The sequence below is a fragment of the Scardinius erythrophthalmus genome (assembly GCF_964197995.2).
Source record: "Scardinius erythrophthalmus genome assembly, chromosome: 4".
Lineage (NCBI taxonomy): Eukaryota > Metazoa > Chordata > Actinopteri > Cypriniformes > Leuciscidae > Scardinius > Scardinius erythrophthalmus.
The window spans coordinates 49,925,627-49,948,728 of record NC_138224.1 but is presented as its reverse complement, the minus strand read 5'-3'; the positions used below and the strand labels follow the sequence as shown (position 1 = coordinate 49,948,728).

Here is a 23,102-nt window from a genome sequence, read left to right as displayed (position 1 = left end):
TACATCGAAAATCCGCTAGGGAAAGGTCCCAAAAGGGAGCAAATCTCCATAGCCCCCATGTTAAAATGTCCGTTTTCACAGCATAAATTCATGTTTTTACAGGTTGGTCCCATGGACTTTTATTGTATTTTTCGATAGGTTCCGAGTGCCTGACAACGGCGAGGGGGGTGAATTTTTTTCTAACTCGTTAGTTTAGATAGTATTTAGATATAAAATGTATGACAAATAAGGGTGTGGTTAACTTTGATTGACAGCTTAGGCTGCGCCAACTGGAGAATGACAACATAAGAAGCGCCATTTTTTAACACATTTGAAATATAATACTACTGTTTCTGTATCATGAAATGTAGTTTTAAGAGTTTTTCAGGCGAGAATGTAGTTGTTTAAAGCTCAAATATGTGGTTTATTTAAAGATTTATGAAAATTTGATCCAGTTGTGAGATCCAGCGATGATGACCGGGCGCTCAGCGCGATGTACCCCGCCTGGAGCAGCCTTTCCTCGACTAGTCGTTCGCCGCGGACTCTGGCGTCTCTGTAGTGGTTAAACATGAGATATAATTCGTCTAGTGTATATCTAACGGGCGATTTTTGGTTTTGTGAATCTATAACTTGTTCCCTGGCCAATCGTTTTGGCTGAGGGGAAGTTTCATAACTTTACAAGCTATTTAACTTTACCGATGTAAGTTATGGTTAGACTAGAGCGCTGACTTTGTGTGTTTGACTGAATTGTTTGCTTTATTTGTATAGCTTCTTATACCTTTTACTTATACTTTTATAATGGCTAATATTGATAAAACTGAAATTTAACAAAAAGAGACTGGGTTGAGTTTTGTCATTTTAAATTTTAATACAACGAAGTTGATCTATAATGTTGTTTACTGCAAAATCTGTTGTTTAGTACAAATGCACATATTGCCTGGACCATATTAAAATGTTTAACATTTTTATATTATATTTAAAACGCAAAGAGGCAGGTTTGTGTTTTATATTTTGTTTTTTTATAAATAGGCAAACGTTATGTGCAGTGAATATAATCAATACGCGTTGCCTGAACCACATTTGTGTGGCTATAATGTTTAAGATTACTTTAAATGAAAACGAAAAGAGTTAGTATGGTGTTTTATAACATATTTCGTTGCCTAAAATATACACAGATGACCGGAGAAGCACAGCGAGCTGAGTGACGCGCGCTGCGTCAGAAGGTGGGCGGGGTTAGGATTTCCCAAGATTTCCCAAGATGGCGCCGCCCATACCCCCCATAAACGGCTTCAAAACCGTTCTTCAGAAAGTCAATGGGTGACGTCACAGACGCTTTGTCCATATTTTTTACAGTCTATGGTCAAGACACATTACAGAGCCACAAAACGGTATTGTCTAAATTTCTTTTAAAATGACCAAATTTTAACGTTGAGACTTTGTTTAGTATCAAAAGTAACCTGGACTGTCTTGTCTGTCAGCGTGTTGTCAGTGTCCTCTCTGCTGCGCGATGTGTTTTTCATTGCGTGAGATCATGGTTTGGCGTGAGCGCGGTGTAGCTTGTCGGACATAGCAACAGTAACTAAAGGGGACGGGTCTTTGCGAAGGTTTTTTACTGGACATTACTGGAGTAAAGAAAGCATCTGTGAAAACAGCGCAGTTTGAGTTTTTCGGAACGTATGTGATCGGAGAGAAAGATGAGGCCCTTCTCTGACTACGTTTGAATGTGTGAAAAGTATTTATAATACAGGCATTAAGTATTAAACTGTTGGTGAGATGAGATAATGCAACGCTGACATAGGCTACAGTACAATGACAGTTGCACAGATGTTGGGAGTTGGGAACTGGTGAGAAAATGTCCGGTAGCCTACCCGGTAACTTTACCAGTAATGACAATATTAATTTAGTTCTGCTTAACGGTTCCTGAACGCTGTAACTAACAGCTGCCCAGCCATCAACACGTACACAACCGCGTGTGATTTGTTTACATACGAGCTGCACTAGGTCTATTGCTGCCTTCATGTGCTATGGAAAAGATGATATTTTCCACTTGTGAACTGGTATTTACCAGTGTGTTGTGTTCAAGTGCTTTTGTTGTCGTAATGTAGTACCCGCAAGGTCTGTGTCAGTAGAGTATCTTTTTTATCTTTACAAAAAAACAAAACAAAACAAAAAAACGTAAATGTGGTGCTATTCTGATTATAAAAACATAATTAATAATTAAAAAAAAAATAAAACGACATAAAATGATTAAATATGAACCAAGGAAATTGCGGCGAAGTTGAAAATTGAGTGTTAACGCATTATATTATAATTGTTAATGACACAACATTGTATAGGCTAAAAAAACTATCCGCTAACAGTATTCACGACTCTTGCGTTGCTCTCCGCCATTTTGAAAAGGTCAAAGGTTATCTCATCTCGGCAACTCGTGCATCAAAATATTCTATGAGTTGCCCAGTGGAAAATACCACATGAGGGGGTGTTCATGTGCATTTTCCAAGTCGGCTTTTGGTATTTACCATAATTACCATAGCACGTGAAGGCACCATATACAGTGCAGTGCATAAGTGAATACACCCATGCTAAAGTTGACTAAAAAGAGGAATAAAAAATCATATTTTGGAAATTGAATTTAATGCCTTAATTTAAAAAATTAGGAAAAATCCAACCTTTAAGGACACCAATTTTCTTTGTGAATGAATAATGTATCGTAAATAAATAAATGTTCTTCCTTAAAAAACATGGTGCATAAGTGAGTACACCCCTATGTTAAATTCCCATAGAGGCAGGCAGATTTTTATTTTTAAGTATTTAAAAAAAAATAAAAATTATGATACTATGCATCCTGATAAAGTTCCCTTGGCCTTTGGAATTAAAATAGCCCCACATCATCACATAGCCTTCACCATACCTAGAGATTGGCATGGTTCCTAAAAATAAAATAAAATACTTAAAAATAAAAATCTGCCTGCCTCTATGGGAATTTAACATAGGGGTGTCCAAACTTATGCACCATGTATTTTAAGGAAGAACATTTATTTATTTACGATACATTATTCATTCACAAAGAAAATTGGTGTCCTTAAAGGTTGGATTTTTCCTAATTTTTTAAATTAAGGCATTAAGTTCAATTTCCAAAATATGATTTTTTATTCCTCTTTTTAGTCAACTTTAGCATGGGTGTATTCACTTATGCATTGCACTGTATCTGTATTCTAAGAGTTATTATTACTTGTATGGATCTCGTTAATAACTTGACAGCACTTAAATGTGTATTCTTACAAGTTAAAGAACAAATGTTTGTGCAATTCCTCTTTTTTTCACCTTTTATGAGGCCAAAAAAAAAAAAACTGGCTGGTAAAAAGTCACTGTGGCGGGTGCATTTTTAAATCCACCTGCCACAGTGGCTGGTGGTCAAAAAAGTTAACTTCAGGCCCTGTACACAACTATCTATCTATCTATCTATCTATCTATCTATCTATCTATCTATCTATCTATCTATCTATAAATTACAGGAACGTCTGTCTGTCTGTCTCTGTGTGTGTCTGTTATTCGCATATCTCTCGAACCGTTAGTCCGATGGATTTCAAACTTGACAGGTGTCTCGCTACGGGCACGAGTAAGTGCAGTGCCAAGTTTGACGTTGTTTGGATGAGAAATGCTAAAGATATCGTTAAATATATCATTTTTTTTTAAATAAACATTCTGACAATCTGTCAGCTGTTTACTTCTGAATATTATAGTTTGGTTCCCAAACGTGATAAATCCATTTTGATTAATTTGAGTAAAAATGTGTTTTCTTTACCAAGAAACCAACAATTACTAAAAACACACACAAAAACTGATTTTGTGTAGCACCCTAACCACCTGATTAGGGGAGATAAAGAGTCAATAAAAGACACAGGATACGGAGCTGCTGCAATATCTTCTGAGTCTCTGTATTGTCCCACCAGAGGTGGGTAGTAACGAAGTACATTTACTTCGTTACATTTACTTGAGTACTTTTTTAGAAAAATTTTACTTTTAAGAGTAGATTTGAATGTGGGTACTTATTACTTTTACTCGAGTACATTTCTAATGAAAAAACTGTACTTTTACTTCGTTACATTGGGCGACGTTCCTCTCGTTACTTTATTTTAATGCAATATGTGTTGTTAAATGCGTAGTTTATTCCAAGCGCGCTGTATCTTTTTTCTGGACTTGAGCGATGCTCAATTCACAAATGAATGACTATTTTGAGTCGATTCTGTTCAAAGACTTCATCAAACAAGTTGGCAGATCTGTCTAAATCGGTTCGCGAATCAGTTTGAATGATCTGTTCAGTTCCTGCACGCACTGAATCATCTGAAGCCCTTTCAATTCACACTCGACTCGGAGTCGTAACAGGAAGATTTAAGCACATCAAGAGCGTTAGATGAAGTGGCAGTGGACCTACAGTAGCTACTAGCTACAGTCAAGTGAGAGCAAATCTTCAAATGCATCAACTTTTTGCCAGCGATGAAGATCTTTATTAGTTGAACATCTTCGTAAGCTGTCTGTGAATGAATGATTCCACAGGACGATATATTCGATTTCATTTCACTCAGGTAATACATTTTACAACCAAACAGATTACTACGCCACGATACTAGAAAGTATGACATTACCCGTTTTTTTGGACATATAAATTAATTTACATTAAATAAAGCTACCATTGTTCACAGTTAATGAACACCCGCCATCCCGCGGTAGTTTGTGTGTATTGTTGTGCAGTGGCGTGCGAACTCGACTTGAAAACGAATGCCTTTGCCTGCCGTTGACAGTTAACCAGTTTAAACATGCTTGCAGAAATATACATTTGATTATATTTTGGAGAACAGTCAGAAGACTGTTGAAGACTGGAGAATAGTCATAAACAAAATCTAAATATATCATTGTATATATAGCCTACGACTTCAGAGGCAAAAGCCTCTAAGTAGCCTACCATCTGAAATTTTCTTCTAAAAGAGCATTTTTATCAAGCTTGTATGTTTATGTTCACACTTAAATGGCAATGAAAAGTAGCCTACCTATTAATTGTCATTAAAGTGAAATTATTAACCTTAAATATACGAGCTTGATACAAATGATTGTTTTAGAAGAAAATTTCAGATGGCACTCAGAGGCTTTTGCATCATGAAGTCTTCATATATATATATATATATATATATATATATATATATATATATATATATATATATATATATATATATATATATATATATATATATGTTGTTTTGGTTGTTGTTGTTGTGTTTCCTTGCCTTCCTCTTCTACTATGTAAAGCGACCTTGGGTTTGAGAAAGGCGCTATATAAAATAAACTTATTATTATTTTTTATATATATATATATAGGCCTATATGATCCGAAGTAACTAGTTACTCACTACTTGAGTAGTTTTTTCATTGGATACTTTTTTACTCTTACTCAAGTAACTATTAAGATTATTACTTTTACTTTTACTTTGAGTAAATATTTCTATAAGTACTTGTACTTTTACTTGAGTACAGTTTTTGGGTACTCTACCCACCTCTGTGTCCCATATTAATGCAAATATTTCTGCATTCTCATATATCAATGAAAAGTATAACAACATATCTCTTTTAGAGAAAAACAATACAAAAAAATATAAAATTGCTCACATATAGTTTCTCAGAAACTGTTTCCATCAATTAAACAAATAATTTCAATACAAACTTGAATTACAATGCATATTAATAATACGTACTGCATATTACATACAATATTCACATATGATACTCTACATTTTAAACATATGTGCCGTTTACCATATCTTCAACTCATTTAAACTTCTTAAATTAGCTCAGGAATTATAGCATATTAGAAAAACTAATTATCTCTTTACACACCATTAGCATGAACACATATTACACTTTCTCTTATGAACCAACAGATTCCTTTTCTTTAAGCACTATCACCTGTAACTTAACTGTTAAATTAGTTCACAATAACACCGATATTATGGTATTAATTCACTCCGTTTTCACATTTCTATGACCGCATGGTCTCTGCCATCAGTTTAGCATTCACCAGTTGTAACGTTACATGTGATACACACGCGGGAAACTTGAACCGAACTTTTAGACATATATACAGGGTGCGATTTGTGAAAAAAACAGAGGGGGGGATATTTTGAAACATTTTTATTCATAAAAATAAATCATGAGAACATGAACTTCATTCACTGCATTTGCTGCTCTGGACCCTTTTCATTGTTCCCAGCTAGCTATAGCTAGAGTTTTCGCGCTGAAAAAATACATAAATTGCCTATTTGTACTTGGTGACATTCTGAAAAGCCGTCCATGGATCAAAGCTAATGGACAGGATCAGATAAATCAGAGCTTAGATTCTCTGCCCGAGCCCGAACTTGACCCGGGCCGGGCCCTTGATCGAGCACTTGTGTTACAAAATGCAACACGTCACGTGTCATGCTCAGCGTCTCCTCCACTCGCAAGCATCACACCGGCCCGGGATAATAAACTTTAAAAATATATATATATATTTTTAAATATTCTATATTCTAAAACCTTGTTGAATTAAATTAGAGTTGTAGCCTAGGCCATCCAAAGTTCATTCTTGTTCATTTTTTGTGTTCATCATTGTTCACGTTTAAAAAAAAAAAAAAAATTTTACTTTCTTCATTCGGACCATTTGCGATCCATTTCATTCTGAATAAACAAACAAGGCAGTTTACATGATTTGTCCTTGTTGCATTATTAATTAAGATAATAATTAATAAATCCACGCACAATTATCCGTGAACTTGATAAATGTTGCAGATATGTTTTACTATGCACAAATGCCTTTCAACTTATGTGTGCAAAATTCAGAAGCAGTAAATTAATGTGCAGAAATTTGTACAGAGATTCTGTAAGCATACTATATGTGTTGTAGCCATTAAATAAACTAATTTAGTTTCATATTTGTTAAAATATTATAATGTTATTTTTTTCCATCTATGTTGATTTATGAAAAGTGAACAGCACGAGTAAGATAGGATGTGCAGTATATCGGGAGACTTGTAGTGGGTCAGACATGATTTTGACCACTTCATTAAGTTTTGTTTTGTAGAAAGCCTTTCTTTAAAGTGAATTTCGTTTAGTATAAATTGTATCTTAATTTTAATACATGTTTCATCAACGAATTGCATGTATTTAATAAATAAGAAGCAAATATAGCAGACAATAGGCTATAATCATGGAGGCGCGCCGCGGTCACTTGCACTGCACGTTAACTGGAGCGCATCTCATCATAAATTAACAGAGAATATTAAGAAATAGGCTATATCTAAAGAAAGCTTGAAATGTCTTTAAACGAAAAGAAATAGGCAACACTCTGATGTAATCCATGCATTTCTCCATGCGCATTCACTAAGGAGATGGTGATCGTCAACTTCATCTTTGCTTCATCTCTCCTTCCCTGGCGCCACCCCTGGTTATAACGGCCCACGTATTAAAAATGGTCGGGTTTAAATCGGGCTCGGGCTCATAATTACACAGGGTTTCCGCGGGGTTGTAAAAGGTAGTAAAAGGTAGTAAATTAAATGATGCCAAATTAAGGCCAGTAAAAAGTAGTAAAAAGTAGTAAACGTCATCTGACGAGGTAGCAAATTTTCGATTGCCTTTTGTAATGTTATGATGCCTGGAAATTAGTTCAAATCACCTGCGAATCTAGAGTGAGCGAGCGAGCAAAAGCGCGCATGCAAACCGTGTAGCGAGCGCACGGCAGAGAGGGAGAGACCTTGCGTGTCTCTCTCTCTCATGCAGTGGTGACGCGTTCATATAAACGGCACCTAAACGCTGTAAAAAAAATATTATGACATTTTAATTGTTTATTAATAAACAAGTGTTTCTGTGTCAGCTGCAAAGATGAAGTTGACACTGACTCGCGATCTTCGCAGTAGTGAACGCGCCGGAGAATGCATTTCTTACGGATTAGCCTATAGCCTACTTTTATTTAGTTTTGAATGGTTCTGTTTAAAAGTAGAAATTTAAAGCTTTCTGTAGATAATAGATATAGGATATTTCTAATTTGTTTAGGTCTGTGAGGCGAGTAGCCTAGGCTACCTTACAGTCTGGTTTCGGTTCATGTCTGAACGTGTTGTGATTATAGCCTACAAAATAATGAAACATGGATTAAAATTAAGATAAAATTAATACAAAACGAAATTCGTTTCAAAGAGAGGCTTTGTGTTTTCTGTTTGATGTCTCTGTGAAAGTTTTAAAAGCATCCTTAATGGAGAACGAACGGTAAGGCTACATACATGTTTTTTTTCCTCAAATGCAAACACGAAATAAAAGACAAAATACTTTTTAAAAAGACAAACCATCAATTAAATGGATTTAAATGGAAAAATATGGATTTATAGCGTTTGAAAAAAAATCTGGATGGATTAATAGCGTTTTGGAAAAAAATCTGGATGGATTTACAGCTTTTCAAAAAAAATATGGATGGATTAATAGCGTTTTGGAAAAAAAATACCAAAGACAGAGAAAAGAAAGGTCGGACCTGAGTGAACGGAATGACGTCACGCGATGTGTACGTTGGGCGGTTCAAGCTGGTAGTTTGGCGGTAAACCTCTGCTCCGCGCGAGTTTACCAAGTAAATATGGGCAAGTGCAAGTTTTCGGACCTCTGGCTGGAGGACGCTCAGCTTAAAGACTGGCTTAGGCCAGTAGTTGGAAACAGCCGAGAAGCTTTTTGCAATGTTTGCAAGAAAACGATAAATATTACTTGGATGGGGGTGAAGGCGGTTAATTCCCACAGGGAGTCTACTAGCCACCAAGCCAGGATGCGGGGACGTAACACCCAGCTACCGCTGTCGCTGTTTTGCGCTGGACCAACGGCTACATCGACGCCATCAACCTCCACTGCTCCCTCAACCTTGCCTGCTCGCTCCTCGCAGTCCACTGCCAGTAATCCTACCACCATCATACAGACGATCTGCACCACCACCGCTACGCAACAGGCTGAAGTACTATGGTGTTTAGACTTGGCAGTGAAACACCACTCGTTCAAGTCCAATGATGGCATAGGAGAGCTGTTTAGCATGATGTTCCCGGATTCCCAAATCGCCAAATCGTTCGCTTTGGCCAAAGACAAGACCAGCTACATGATCAAATTTGGCATCGCCCCCTATTTTAAGAAGCAACTGGTTGAAGCTATAAATCATGCTGTAGTGATATATATGATGGGTGGGATCGCTACTGGGTGAGCCACGCCCTAAGCGGGGTTTTTGTACTCTGCGAGTGTTCAATAAAGATCAGTTATGTACCTGCTAAGCTGTGTGATCGCTGTCTCGGCTCTTGGCAAACACAACATGGTGTCAGAAGCGGCTAGAACAGTCTCCAATGAACGATAAACTGTTGAATAAGCAATAAGCATTTCCGCAAGAGAAACGCTACTGCAAGATCGCATTGTATGCCGTTTCCAACGAGAAAAATAAACGGAAAGACTGCACGCGAATCATCACACTATCATCCACCGGATCGTAAGTTTACAGCGGGGGAGGGGTACGGTTGCTAGGCAACCTGTGTGCAGGCAGAGAAGCGTCAGAGACAATTTGGAAGCGTATATTAAGAGTAATAAAAGTTAAACAAAGTGCTGAAGTTTGAAAAGAGCTCAAAGAAGCAAAGAAAAAAAAAGGAAAATAATCATCAAAGCAAATGGATGAATTACCAGCACCCACAACTTCATATCAAATCCGACCTCCTGATCCATTTGATTTTACAAAGCCAAACGACTTTGAAAGATGGCTCCGACGATTTGAAAGGTTCAGAGTTGCAAGTAATCTCGCACAAGCATCAGATTTGCACCAAGTTAATACATTGATTTATTGCATGGGTGACAAAGCTGATGACATTTTGTGCGGATTAGCCATGACTACAGATGAACGTGGAAATTATGAAACTGTGCAGAATAAATTCAAAGAGTACTTCACTGGCAAAATAAATGTGATCTATGAGAGAGCAAAGTTTAACTCCAGGAAACAAGAACCAGAGGAACCAGTTAATGATTTTATCACTGCACTGTATTCATTGTCGGAACGCTGCGCTTTTGGAACTCTGAGAGAGGAACTTATTAGAGACAGAATTGTCGTCGGATTAAAAGATATCAAACTGTCAGAGCGTCTTCAATTGCATGCAAACCTAACTTTGGAAAAAGCCATAAATATGGCCAGGCAAAGCGAAGCAGTGAGAAAACAGCAGGCAGAACTTAGGCTGGAAGAAGACGAAGACCTAAAGCTAGACGCTGTACACAAAGAGATGTATGGTCAGGATTCAACCAAAAAGCCAAAGTCAGGAAAAGCTGGGGGTTGGAAAAATTTCCAGAAAAACCACAAAGAGAAACCAAAGAAATCAATCTGCATGAGATGTGGAAAATCACCATACCATGTAAAGGATCTCTGCCCAGCCAAAGAAGCTGTATGTCATCAGTGCAACAGGACAGGGCACTATATGAGTCAATGCCATTCAAAGACTGTGCTTCATGAGGTTAAAGAGGACTGTGATTCAGATGAAGGGCACGCATTCCTCGGAGCCGTAGATTCAAATACTCAAGGCTGGTGCACAACCGTTCAGATCTTGGAGCAACCAGTGAAAATCAAAATGGACACTGGGGCAGACGTCACAGCAATACCTGAATCCATATTTGTGCTGCTGGCCTCAAATAAAAACACAGGCCTTAAGAAAACACGCAAAGTACTGATGGGACCAGGAAAGAATGTCTTGGATGTGAAAGGAGTATTTTCTACCACCATCTCGAAAAATACAGAGGAAGACATCTATGTGGTTAAAAATCTCTTCACACCACTTATGGGCAGACATGCCATTGAAAAGCTTAACCTTATCACAAGACTGGATAACATCACAGAATGCCAGTGGCAAGATAAATATCCAGAGCTTTTCACAGGCTTAGGTGAGCTGAAAGAGGAATACTGTATTAAGTTACAACCCAATGCAACACCTTATTCTGTAAATGTAGCCAGAAGGATCCCAGTGCCCTTAATGCAGAAAGTCAAAGAGGAGTTATCCAGGATGGAGAAGCAGGACATCATCAAGAAAGTTGAAGGACCTAGTGACTGGTGTTCTGGTATGGTCCCGGTTCTAAAGCCTGATGACACAGTGAGAATTTGTGTGGACCTGACTAAATTAAACAATGCTGTCAGACGAGAGAAGTTTATTTTGCCCTCAGTAGACCATACACTAGGCCAGTTAGGGGGAGCAAAAATCTTCACCAAAATTGATGCCAATTCTGGATTTTGGCAGATCCGTCTGGCTGAAGAATCGCAACAGTTGACAACTTTCATTACGCCATTTGGGCGTTATTCTTTTAAGAGACTTCCATTTGGCATTTCTAGTGCTCCTGAATTGTTTCAGATGAGAATGTGTCAGATTTTGGAGGGACTGGATGGAGTCACATGCCACATGGATGACATCCTCATATATGGAAGGTCTCCAGAGGAACATGACATCAGACTAGACGCAGCATTAAAGAGGGTGCAGAAAGCTGGGCTGACGCTTAACAAAAAAAAGTGTGAATTTGCAAAGACGGAAGTCAAGTTCCTAGGCCACAAGCTGTCCTCAGCTGGATTACAGCCCGACCCAGACAAACTGGCTGCGGTTCAAAATATGCGTGAGCCTAACAATGTGTCTGAGGTACGTAGCTTTCTTGGGATGATGAACCAATTGGGGAAGTTCATTCCAGATCTGGCCGAGAAAACAAAGCCATTGCGAGACCTCCTCTCACAACGAAGTATGTGGTCCTGGGATGCACCACAGCAGGAGTCATTTGCATTGCTGAAAAAAGAGCTGATCACAATGCCAACTTTAGCACTCTTTGATCCAAGCAAGGAAACTAAAGTCGCAGCAGATGCATCGTCCTTTGGTCTGGGAGGAGTGATTTTCCAAAAGTCTAGTGATGCATGGAAACCCATTGCATACGCGACTAGAGCATTAACTCCAACCGAGCAGAGATATGCTCAGATAGAGAAGGAGACTCTAGCTCTTGTTTGGGCATGCGAGCGTGTCAGCTGCTATCTCATTGGAAAGCATTTCTTTCTTGAGACAGACCATAAGCCACTTCTGAGCTTACTGAGCAAAGAGCGAGCTCTTAACGCATTATAGTCCGTCACGTCTATTACGATCTCAAAATTCCGGCCAGTTGATTATACCTAGAATATCAAAATCGACTGCTGGCGGTAGATCCTTTTCCTATTTAGCACCAAAACTCTGGAACAGTCTTCCTACCATTGTCCGGGAAGCAGACACACTCTGTCAGTTCAAAGCCAGATTAAAGACACATCTCTTTGACCTCGCTTTCACATAATACATTATAGACTTCTATAATTTAATGTTATGCTGCATAGACTAGGTCAGCCGGAACCGGGAGCACTTCCCAAAAATCCTGATGTACTCGTTACATCATGAGAAGAATGGCATCTACGCTAATTTTAGTGTCTGTGTTTATCCCAAGGTTTTTCCTGCAGCCTGCCGGATCCAGGCCGTATCCAGATCTGACGAAGGACCTTCACCTGGACCGATGACAACGCAGTGCTGAAGTGCCAACTAGTCTCTCCCTATGGAGGATCCCACTACCACTCTACAGATAAGGCGTTGTTGGGAAAATTCGTCTCGCGGTCCTACCCCAAAGCAACAAATAAAATTCCTTATCAAAATTTATAAGGAAAAACAAGTATTTTGTTTAGGCTTGGCTTGTAGGGATTTCCAAACCTGCGTATATTCAAACGCACATAACTATAGAACCCATTCTAAATGCGCATGTGACCGCCATCAGCGTTTCTCACAGGTTCGCGTTTAAAGTCTGTGTAGAGAGAATGGTGTCGTCTTAGCGGCCCCTAATTTAATAACAAATGATCATTGCGACGGAACCAAATCAATTAAAACTAACTTTAGATGGAAATAACTTAACTCTGCTGTAAAGCCGAAACAATCTCTGTTACCTTAAATTATACGCTTATCTCTGTAAAGCTGCTTTGAGACAATCTACATTGTTAAAAGCGCTATATAAATGAAGATGACTTGACTTGACTTGAGCACAAAACATCTAGACGACCTACCACCAAGGCTGCAAAGGTTCAGAATGAGACTTATGAGATATTCCTACGAGATCAGCCACGTTCCAGGGAAACTGTTCACAACTCCAGACACACTGTCAAGAATGCCCAGTATGAGCGATATAACGGCTGATAACACAACTCTCATGGAAGACACAAATATTTACCTCGCTCAAATAGGGAGAAGCTTCCCTGCCTCAAAGAGCCGCCTAGACAACATTCGACAGGAGTTAAAGAAAGACCCGGTATGCAGTCAAGTAATGAGGTTCTATGAGCATGGATGGCCGAGAACTGTGCAGGCCAGTGACAAACTCAGACCTTACTGGCTGGAAAGAGACATGATTTCCATCCTTGACGGACTGCTCCTACATGGGACAAGATTGATAATCCCTGCTTCACTCCAAAGTTCAGTTCTCCTCCACATTCACCAGGCACACCAAGGAATAGAAAAATGTCGACAAAGGGCAAGACAGTCTGTGTGGTGGCCCGGTCTGAGTTCACAATTGCGAACTATGGTGCAACAATGTGATGAGTGTAGAAAGGCTTCATCGACAGTTGTAGAGCCCCTACAGCCTACAGACTTTCCACCATATCCATGGCAGAGAGCAGCTACAGACCTGTTTGAACTAAAGGGACAAAAGTACCTTTCAACTGTCGATTACTATTCAAGGGATGTCGATGTTGTCAAATTGGCATCAACTTCATCTGCAACCATAATAGAACATCTTAAAGCAGTGTTTGCTCGAAATGGGGTTCCTGAGATATTAATATCTGATAATGGGCCACAGTACAGCAGCGCTGACTTCTGGGAGTTTTCGAGGGAATATGACTTTAAGCACATAACAAGCAGCCCACGGTATCCACAAGGGAATGGTGAAGCTGAACGAGCGGTGCAAACTGTCAAAAAACTCCTCGGGAAAACATCAGATCCATTCAAAGCCTTGCTTGCATACCGCTCTACACCACTAGCAAACGGCTATAGTCCAGCGGAATTGTCAATGGGCAGAAGACTGAGAACAGGCTTACCAACACTGCCGTCTCTTCTCAAACCTAAACTCCCAGATGCAGACAAACCGAAACAGTTTGAGTCCAACCTGCGTGCTCAAACAAGAGATTTGTACAATAAGAGACATAGAGCAAGATCTTTGTCACCACTGAAGCCTGGACAGACTGTCTGGATTAAGGACCAAGCCATCACTGCGAAAGTGATCCGACAGCAGGCCCCAAGGTCGTTTGTTTTGAAACCTCACACGGAAATATTCGACGCAACAGACGGGTGTTGGTGCGACTCCACCACCCTGAAAGAGAAAAAGAACAAACAGTTGATTTGCCTGACTTATGTGAGGATGATCAGGTACCTGACTGTCAAGCAACAACAGTTCCTCAACCAGCTCCAGCTCCAAGTCCGCAGTCTGCCATACCTACCCGACAAGGAATTTACACAAGGTCGGGACGTTTGTCTGTTCCACCAAGACGAATGAACCTTTAATTCATGGCCGGTGACCACAGAGGCAGAATAATCCTCTCACTGTGCCAGGAGTGCTCAGGTAGTCCACCCTGACCTCCTTAGAAAAGAAAAGGAGTACACACAAAGTTGTTGAAAAAAAAAAAGAAAGAAAAACTACATGTATGATAAAGGATGTTTATTAAAGCAATAATTTTCTTTTATGTTATAGAAGTATGGTATAGTACTGGTTGAAAGTTTAGAGTACCAGTTGTTTAATATGCCAGAACAAAACATTCCCTTGATTCATTAAGTTCATTGTTTGGGGAAGGGGAGATGTAGTGATATATATGATGGGTGGGATCGCTACTGGGTGAGCCACGCCCTAAGCGGGGTTTTTGTACTCTGCGAGTGTTCAATAAAGTTCAGTTATGTACCTGCTAAGCTGTGTGATCGCTGTCTCGGCTCTTGGCAAACACAACACATGCCGGACCATACGTACTTATGTTTGACGAGAGTCTGAATGAATCGTCAAAGAAAAAACAAATGGACATACACATTAGTTTTTTGGAGGATGGCTGTGTCCGCTCGAGGTATTTTGGCTCACAATTTCTGGGACATGGAAGAGCTGAGGATCTGTTGCAGCACATTAAAGTAAGTATATTTTTATATACTTATTGGTTAGGGGCAGTGTTGGGTAGTAGCGGCATTCAAAACAGCGCCGTTACTAGTTTACCTACATTTCTCAGTAGCGTCGCTATTTTCTACATCAAGTAACGTTAGCTTTTCAGAAGTGAAACTATTTTACTGATTACCCGCACCCTTAGGCAGCGCTGTAGACAGGCAGAGCGGAGATGGAAGAAGGACAAATTACATGTGTCTTTGGAAATATTAAGGGGCTGTCTTTTTGATTATCAAAGGGCTGTAAAGGAGGCAAAATCTAAATATTTGTCAAATATCATCACTAATAGTGGGCATTGTCCAAGGGTGATGTTTAATACAATTAATTCTGTCATAAACCCACATACTTGTTCTCTGACAGATGCCTCAGTCTCCACTTGTGAGAATTTTCTTCACTTTTTTATTAATAAAGTGGAGTCTGTCAGACAACTCACGACTAATAGTTCTGTAACTGATTCAGTTGTCGCTGCAGCACATTCTGCTGTGTTTGAACCAGTCTCACTATAATTTTTTTAATGAAGTAGTGCAAAAAATGAAAATTACAAATTGCCCCCTGGACTTTGTTCCAACAAAGTAGTTATGCACTTTTGTCATTTTATTGTAGCTTAGCTTGCTACATTTGCTATATTTTCGTTTGGTGGGTAGCTTTTCATTTAGTGATTGATGGAGAGTAACTTATAGATTAGCTTAATACATTTTTCCAAGTTGCTTGCCCAACACTGGCCAGGGGACATTGTTTGCATTTGAACAGTTTCATGGATTTGATCATTTTATTCATTTAACCTACTTCTGAATTCTGTAACACAATGTTGGAAAAATGTATATATGGTAATTAAAAGGTGTTATAGCCTAACTTATGCTTTGGCAAAGCAGTCCTTGACATAAGCATAATATCTATCTCTTTCAAATGTATTTCAACATCTTACTTACGTTTTAAATTAGGATAATAAAGCTAAATGTTTAATTTGAAGCATACTGTATACAGTTTTACTGTCGGTCTGTATGTGGTTTACTTAATCAATAAATGTGGTTTACTAAATCAATAAATGTTATTTAAACAAACTTTCTTCTGTGTGATAATTCACAGGAATGTGTTGCTCAGCTCAACATGAGGCGGCTCCTCTCTGTGGGAATGGATGGCCCCAACGTAAACTTCAAGCTCCTCGATCTCCTTCAAAAGGAGCATACCGAGCTGTATGGAGGTGCTCAAGTCCTGATAGTTGGGAGCTGTGGACTTCACACTCTCCACAATGCCATGAAGGCAGGCTTTACAGCCTGGCAAATTGACAAGCTCCTGCGTGCGCTCCATTTCCTCTTTCACAACGTTCCTGCCCGCAGAGAGGACTACACCATCACCACTGGGTCGTCCTGCTTTCCCCTCTCTTTCTGTGGCCACAGATGGGTAGAAAATGTGCCAGTTGCCGAGAGAGTCCTGGAAATTTGGCCTATGATTCAGAAATACATCAATGCTGCAGAGAATAAGAAGGTTCAAAAACCAAACACGGCCTCTTATGACGCCATCCTGGCAGCACAGGGGGATCCACTCTTAATCCCAAAGCTCCAATTCTTCCTCTCCATTGCAAGAAGTTTCAACCCCTTTCTCCAAAAAACCAGACAGATGAGCCTGTATTGCCATTTTTGGCAAAAGATTTTACTCAGCTTCTCTTGGTGAGTATCACTGTAAAGGTTTTGATTAACTCATTTGAATGTAAACCTGTATTAATTGATGGAATGGCTTGGTAACTATCTGCTTGTTGTCATCATCAGAGTTTACTGAGGCGCTTCATCAGAAGGGAGCTCATTCAAGACCTAACCCCCCTGCAGCTCATTAAATTGGACATCTCTGATGAGAAGAACTAGCCTGGCTCCGCCCTCCTACGTACTTCCGCTCAATTTCATTTTCCTTCAGTACTACGTCTGGGACTGCTGTATATTCTTAGGTTTCCAGAAACAAATTTTTTGTAGGACCAATCAGCGAATAGAGGGAGTGGCTGAGAACGATGACGTTGATGTGATCACACACATGACTAGCGTCGGCCAATAGTGAGCCTACGTGTGACGTACAACACACAGACGCGCTGCTTTATCAAGACTCGAGGAACAGAGAGAAGGAAATGAATAGTGGAATAAAGTCGTTTTTTTGTTTGTTTTTGCGCACAAAAAGTATTCTTGTCGCTTTATAAACTTTATAAAAGATAGACATCTTATTCTAAACATAATCCTCTGATCATTCGGACGACCACACGTTAGCGATTGGCTATGGCAGATCCTGAGTGACTCTGGGCAGATCCAATAGTTTTGAACTTTAACAGAGAACCCGCCTACAAGGAAGTAAACGCTTCTCAATGGAGCGAGGCCAGACTCTCTGTACAAATGAAATGTACGAGAGTCTGGTAGAACCAGGCTAGAGAAGAACTGGATCTCCCTCAAAAGGGTAGACATAGGCTTGGGGGCTGAATCTTCCATCAAGGTAATTTCATTGTTGTTTATTTGTTTTACACAATCACACTAATTACACAATCACAATTACATACAATTTGTTCACTATGAATATTATGATTATTATTAATATTATACAAACATTTCCTTTCAAAGAAAACATTGACATGGGTGTTCCTTAAATTAATAAATAATTATTATATTAATGAATTATTAAATTAATAATGTTCCTTAATAGGCACTCCTGGGCAAACCAGGAACCAAGATAGGGGAACACTCCGTACTCAGCCTGAGAAGAGAGTGTTTGCAGAGTCTGATTCGAATCATAAAGAAACTGCAAGAAAGGTCCCCGTTGAAATTCCCGATTGTTAGGCAGATTGCCTGCCTGGATCCCACAAAGATGGTCAAAAATCCAGAGTGGTGCATCGTACAGATGAAGACATTAGTACAAACTTTCATCCAGGGACAGCAGCTGGCAGGTGGCATTGCAGCTGGTAAGAAAATATTGTACAGGGACAGTAGAGCTGGATAGGTTATTTAAATGGATTAAGGACTTGTGCTCATTTGTGGTTTTCTGCCTTTTTAATAGAGGTTTGAAAATGTCAATAATCAGTTTGTAATTTAGGCAAGACCTTTGTGTCCCCAGGTTGAGAACCACTGCTTTAGATACTGTTGTGTATCTATGATGAACTGTATGTACTTTTGTTGAATGGATGATGACACAGTTGACTGGTATGTGTTAATTTAAAAAATGTATTTAAATTTTCCTTTCAATGTTGCAGGTGATGTCATCATTCAGCAGTTCACTTCCTTGCTCTCGGTTGTGGGCAGAGAAGAAGAGTTTGTTTCCTTCCAACCCCTGAGGCAGCGTCTGGATGTCTTTCTCCACTCCAAACTCTGCACGTCCCACCCTGACCTGCTCAAGTTCTGTCAAAGTGCTCTCCTCCTGTCCCATGGACAAGCCACAGTGGAGAGAGGCTTCTCAGTTAATAAGGAGGTTGAAACATGCAACCTTCGCGAGGAATCTCTCGAAGCCCTCAGGTTAATCTGTGATAAAGTAATTGTCTGTGGTGGCGTTCTGAAAGTTCCTCTGACCAAGGAGCTCTTGGCATCTGCTGCTTCAGCAAGGTCACAATACAGGCTGTACCTTGATAGTGAGCGGAAAAAAAAGGAGAGTGCCACACAAGAGCTGAAGAGGAAAGCAGCAGAGAAGGAGCTGGAGGACCTCCGGAACCAGCAGCAGGTACTCGGTAGTGTCTGCCATTCACTTGAGAATGAAGCCGACAAGTGTGCAGAGATGGCTGAGGGAAAGGCAGGAACCAAGATGGCTCCAGGTCCAGTCTGTCTTCTAATTTTTATGTAATTGTTACTCTTTGACATATTGAGTAAATCCTATGGACCAAGGCCTGTTGTGATGTCTTGATTAATCCAAGTCCTATGGTAGAGTTCCCTCTTACTTGAATGTAGCTCACTCACTTGCCCTAACACACATGCACACTCACATACACCTACAGAGCCTCTCCTGACTTTCTCTTTCTCGCTCTCTCTGGTTTTCTATCTCTCCCTCCCAGTGTTGAAATTAAGTTATAATTGCCTCATTAAATTGTGATTAAATATGTTATTAATTCATTTTGGAAAGATATTTCATGTCTTTACTTGTCACTTTACTTAACACTTAACACTGCTACAGTTGAAGTTTGAAGCCGTGTTGGTAGTAAAAATATTGTGATGGTAGTAAAATAGGTGGTAAAAAGGTAGTAAATTCAATTTAAGAATCTCTGTATAAACCCTGTTACAGTTAATGTGGCGGGCCGGGCCGACAAAGTCAATTCGCCTCATTCGGGCTTCGCGTCTACCGCGCCGCGCGAAACGCCTTCGCGCCGCAGGACCTCTAGACGCGCGTAAACACGTCTTTACATTGACTTAACATTGAAATCACTCGCGCCAGACACTCAAGAGTGAGTGAGTAATCAAAAAACCTTTACTTTAGCCTCAATTGAGTAAAACACCGTGTGTAACTTCGGCCATTCTCAGTGGTGTGACTGGGGCACTAACTCTGCTTGTCATCATAGAAACAGATAATCAGATTGTGATGTTTATTCCCGCTTCAGTTATATCCCACAGGGGATAAAAATAATTAAGCAGAGGCAGGGATACATTGACCAGAAAGGGGGAAATCCCACGCATCCCCCCCGGCAAATCGCACCCTACACAATGAATACACTTCAAACAATGACACTTGCCATTTTTCACAGCCTTGACTTATATAAAGTGTATTTTCACTACAATTTAGTAATATCATACCTGATTAGGGGAGATAAAGAGTCAATAAAAGACACAGGACACGGAGCTGCTGCAATATCTTCTGAGTCTCTGTATTGTCTGAGCAGCGCGCCCCTCCCCCAGCAGGTGAAAATCCCAAGGCAAAAATAATCAAATGATCAATCATCCATACTAGGCAAGGAATACCAATCGCCATCATCCAAAATCATACACTGTGCATTCATGACATTCAGTTTATTTTTCAATGACGACATATTGATGACACTAATTATTACTAGTTTTATATATTTTTATAACCACCACACTTGCACGGGCACTTTGCACTGCTCCCTGAATTGACACGCTTATTCATTTGTGGATGTAAACTGAATATATAAGTCAGCTATGCTGTTTACTTCTGAATATTATATTTCATTCTGGTGCGCTTAACGTTATCGCTACTGTGTAATAGTAGCCTATGCTATTCACCAACTAAACATATCCTATTCAATGCGTTCACAATCTCTTTCACGGGCATCATTTGTAGTTGCCTTTTCACAAACTAAAAACAAAAAAAAACAAAAAATGTTTGCTCAAGCATAGCGATTTCTTGGAGTTCACTGTGTGCTTTCTACCATGCTGTTACGACCCTGCGTTCCACTTGCTCGCCTGCTGGTGGCGTTGGTCTTTTATGAGAGCGCAGGAGATCGCACACACCGGTTCCCTGTTCACCTAATCAAGGAGAGGATAAAACCTTGGCCTCCACCACTCTACTTCACTTCGTCCAGGGGATTGACAGCCTCTGGAGAAGTCACTTGTTGCGAACCTTTATCTTGTCTACAGCCCATACCAACCTTTTCTCCTCCCCATCTGGATTATGATTTTTCCCCTTTGATTTTGAACCCTAGACTTCGTTATATTAATTTATCTGTATTTTGAAGACTAATAAAATCTTGCAAGTCATTATTTTAGTGTACTTGTATCCTTTATGTACGGTCGAAACGAGCTGGCCGTAACACATGCACAAATAAAAATGTCACTGAACTTTTGCTGTGTAATTGTAACAATGAGCACTCAATCACACCAAACCAACAATTACTAAAAACACACACAAAAACTGATTTTGCACGGGTATTTTGCACTAGTCAAGTTAAACTCACACATTACATAGTAACAGTCAAATAAATGATCACAAATTGTAAAAACATACCTTAAACAGAGTAGTGAGGCACAATTAGGGACATACCAGAAGGCCTACTCTCTCATTCCTGCATTGAAAGACGCAGGTAAAAATGAGGCTCTAACTTTAACACGGTTAAAAGAGCAACTTACAAAGAAAATAATCGAATCACACTGATACACATTATGACATAACCTCTTAACAGTTTTTTGACATCATAAATAAAGTGATTTCATTACAGAAAATCTGTTAATACAAGACAAATAGAAGAGAGAAAAACTACCTCCGCTTCCCCGTCTGCATACACCATAAGTCTGAGCGCGAAAGCGAAAGGAAAAGCGGAAGTAAGGCAGCGCCGCCATGACCAGTAGCACCTCAATGCAGTACACAAGATCCGGGGGGAGGAGTCGGATCTGATATAAGGGGTGGAGATTGGTAGGTTTAGGGGTGGGTCTAGGGATCAGGGGGTGGAGATGGGTAGGTTTAGGTATGTAAGGTGGGAGGAGTTGGATCTGGATCCGACTCCTCCCCCCGGATTTCATGTTCTGCAGTGAGGACCATCTCGCCATGACTGACTGACTATCTATCTCTATCTATCTATCTATCTATCTATCTATCTATCTATCTATCTATCTATCTATCTATCTATCTATCTATCTATCTATCTATCATCACACTATTTATTTCTATCTATAGCCTTCCAAACAGTCAACTTTAAGCTTTAAAACCACTTTAAAACTATATCAAACTTTTTCATATTCAACTTATTCAAACTTTCTGGCTAGGCTTTTTCAAGCCAACTTAAAGTTTGTCCACAAACTTTTTTAATCTAGTTTGTAATAATAACCTCATCATATAATGAATTCATCAGTGGGCGGAGACTCGCGTGTTTCCATGGAGACGCACACGGGGGCGCGCGGCGGCGTATGGTTTCATGTGCTGAGCTGTCAGAAAGAAAAAAAACACTGACTTTTTTTGACTAATTACACCGACACAAACCTAGCGCCGCGCAGCAAAACAAAACGAATGGGCCGCTGATGTACAAATTTTATGGGCCGTAAAAAAAAATGTAAAAAATAATAAAAATGATGTATGGGTATGAGATGTATCGGCCCAAAAAGCACGTCGGCCCACCGGGAAAATGCCCGGTATGCCCGATGTCCAGTCCAGCCATGAAGGTAATTCAATTATTTATATATTTTGCTTTAGTTTGCCAGTAAGAAATGATGGATTGATGGATGGATTTTCGTATGCACAGGTAGTCTAAAACAGTACGGTCAACACATTGATCTGATCTCACCATCATGGAGTCCATCTGGGGTTAAATGGAGAATAAAAAAGCTGAGATAGACTAAATTTTGTGTTGTAAAATCTCATATGTGTTCAATGAGAAATCTACCTGCAAATCTAAATAATACAATCTAAAACAATACAATACAAAAAAAAAAAAAAAAAAAAAAACACTTTACAATAAGGTTTTATTAGGACTCCTTGTGCATACAGAATTCGGATTATTACAGTTAATGGCAATATTAAAATTTGGAAATGTAAACTAATATTTCCTATTGGCACACTAATGCAAATTATATAAATATCTAAATGAAAATCTTACATGCTTAAGACTTTTGCATGGTTCTGTATATATTTAAACATTCATATTCTATCTATATCTATCCATAGACTCATTATAGGTGCCAACACAATGTTTGTGGCCGTTCAGGCACAGCTGATCATAGACGGCTCTCAAAAAATACATGCTGTGAGGCTAAAATGGTTTGCACTCTGGTAAAGACTGTAGACAAAAGAGGAGGATCTAGTAGGTGGGTTAGCAATGTGAAAATAAAATAAAATAAATGTTTTTTTTTCTTTTGTCAGCTACTTTGTAAGATTTGTTTTTATTTTGTCCTCCTTTTATTTTGTTTTTATTTTGGATCCTATACAGTGTCGTATAGGATCCAATTTAAAATTTTGGTTCTAGCATTTAGAGCCCTGCATGGTCAGGC

At 39.4% G+C, this 23,102-nt stretch overlaps 1 protein-coding gene across 4 annotated transcripts in view; it reads right to left on the bottom strand.

Annotated features, from left to right (window-relative positions):
* The window catches only part of gbp4 (guanylate binding protein 4), a 31,102-nt gene extending 9,616 nt beyond the window's left edge, over window positions 1-21,486 (bottom strand). The window contains exons 1-2 of one of the 4 annotated variants that reach the window (XM_081362826.1): window positions 21,383-21,415; window positions 19,962-21,187 (exon numbers count right to left, since the gene is read on the bottom strand). The gene's annotated coding sequence lies outside the window, so the exon portion shown is untranslated. Of the gene's footprint in view, window positions 1-19,961; window positions 21,188-21,382 lie in introns of all 4 variants that reach the window. The other 3 variants (XM_081362828.1, XM_081362825.1, XM_081362827.1) reach the window with 3 other exon arrangements.
* Between the last annotated feature and the right edge of the window lie 1,616 nt (window positions 21,487-23,102).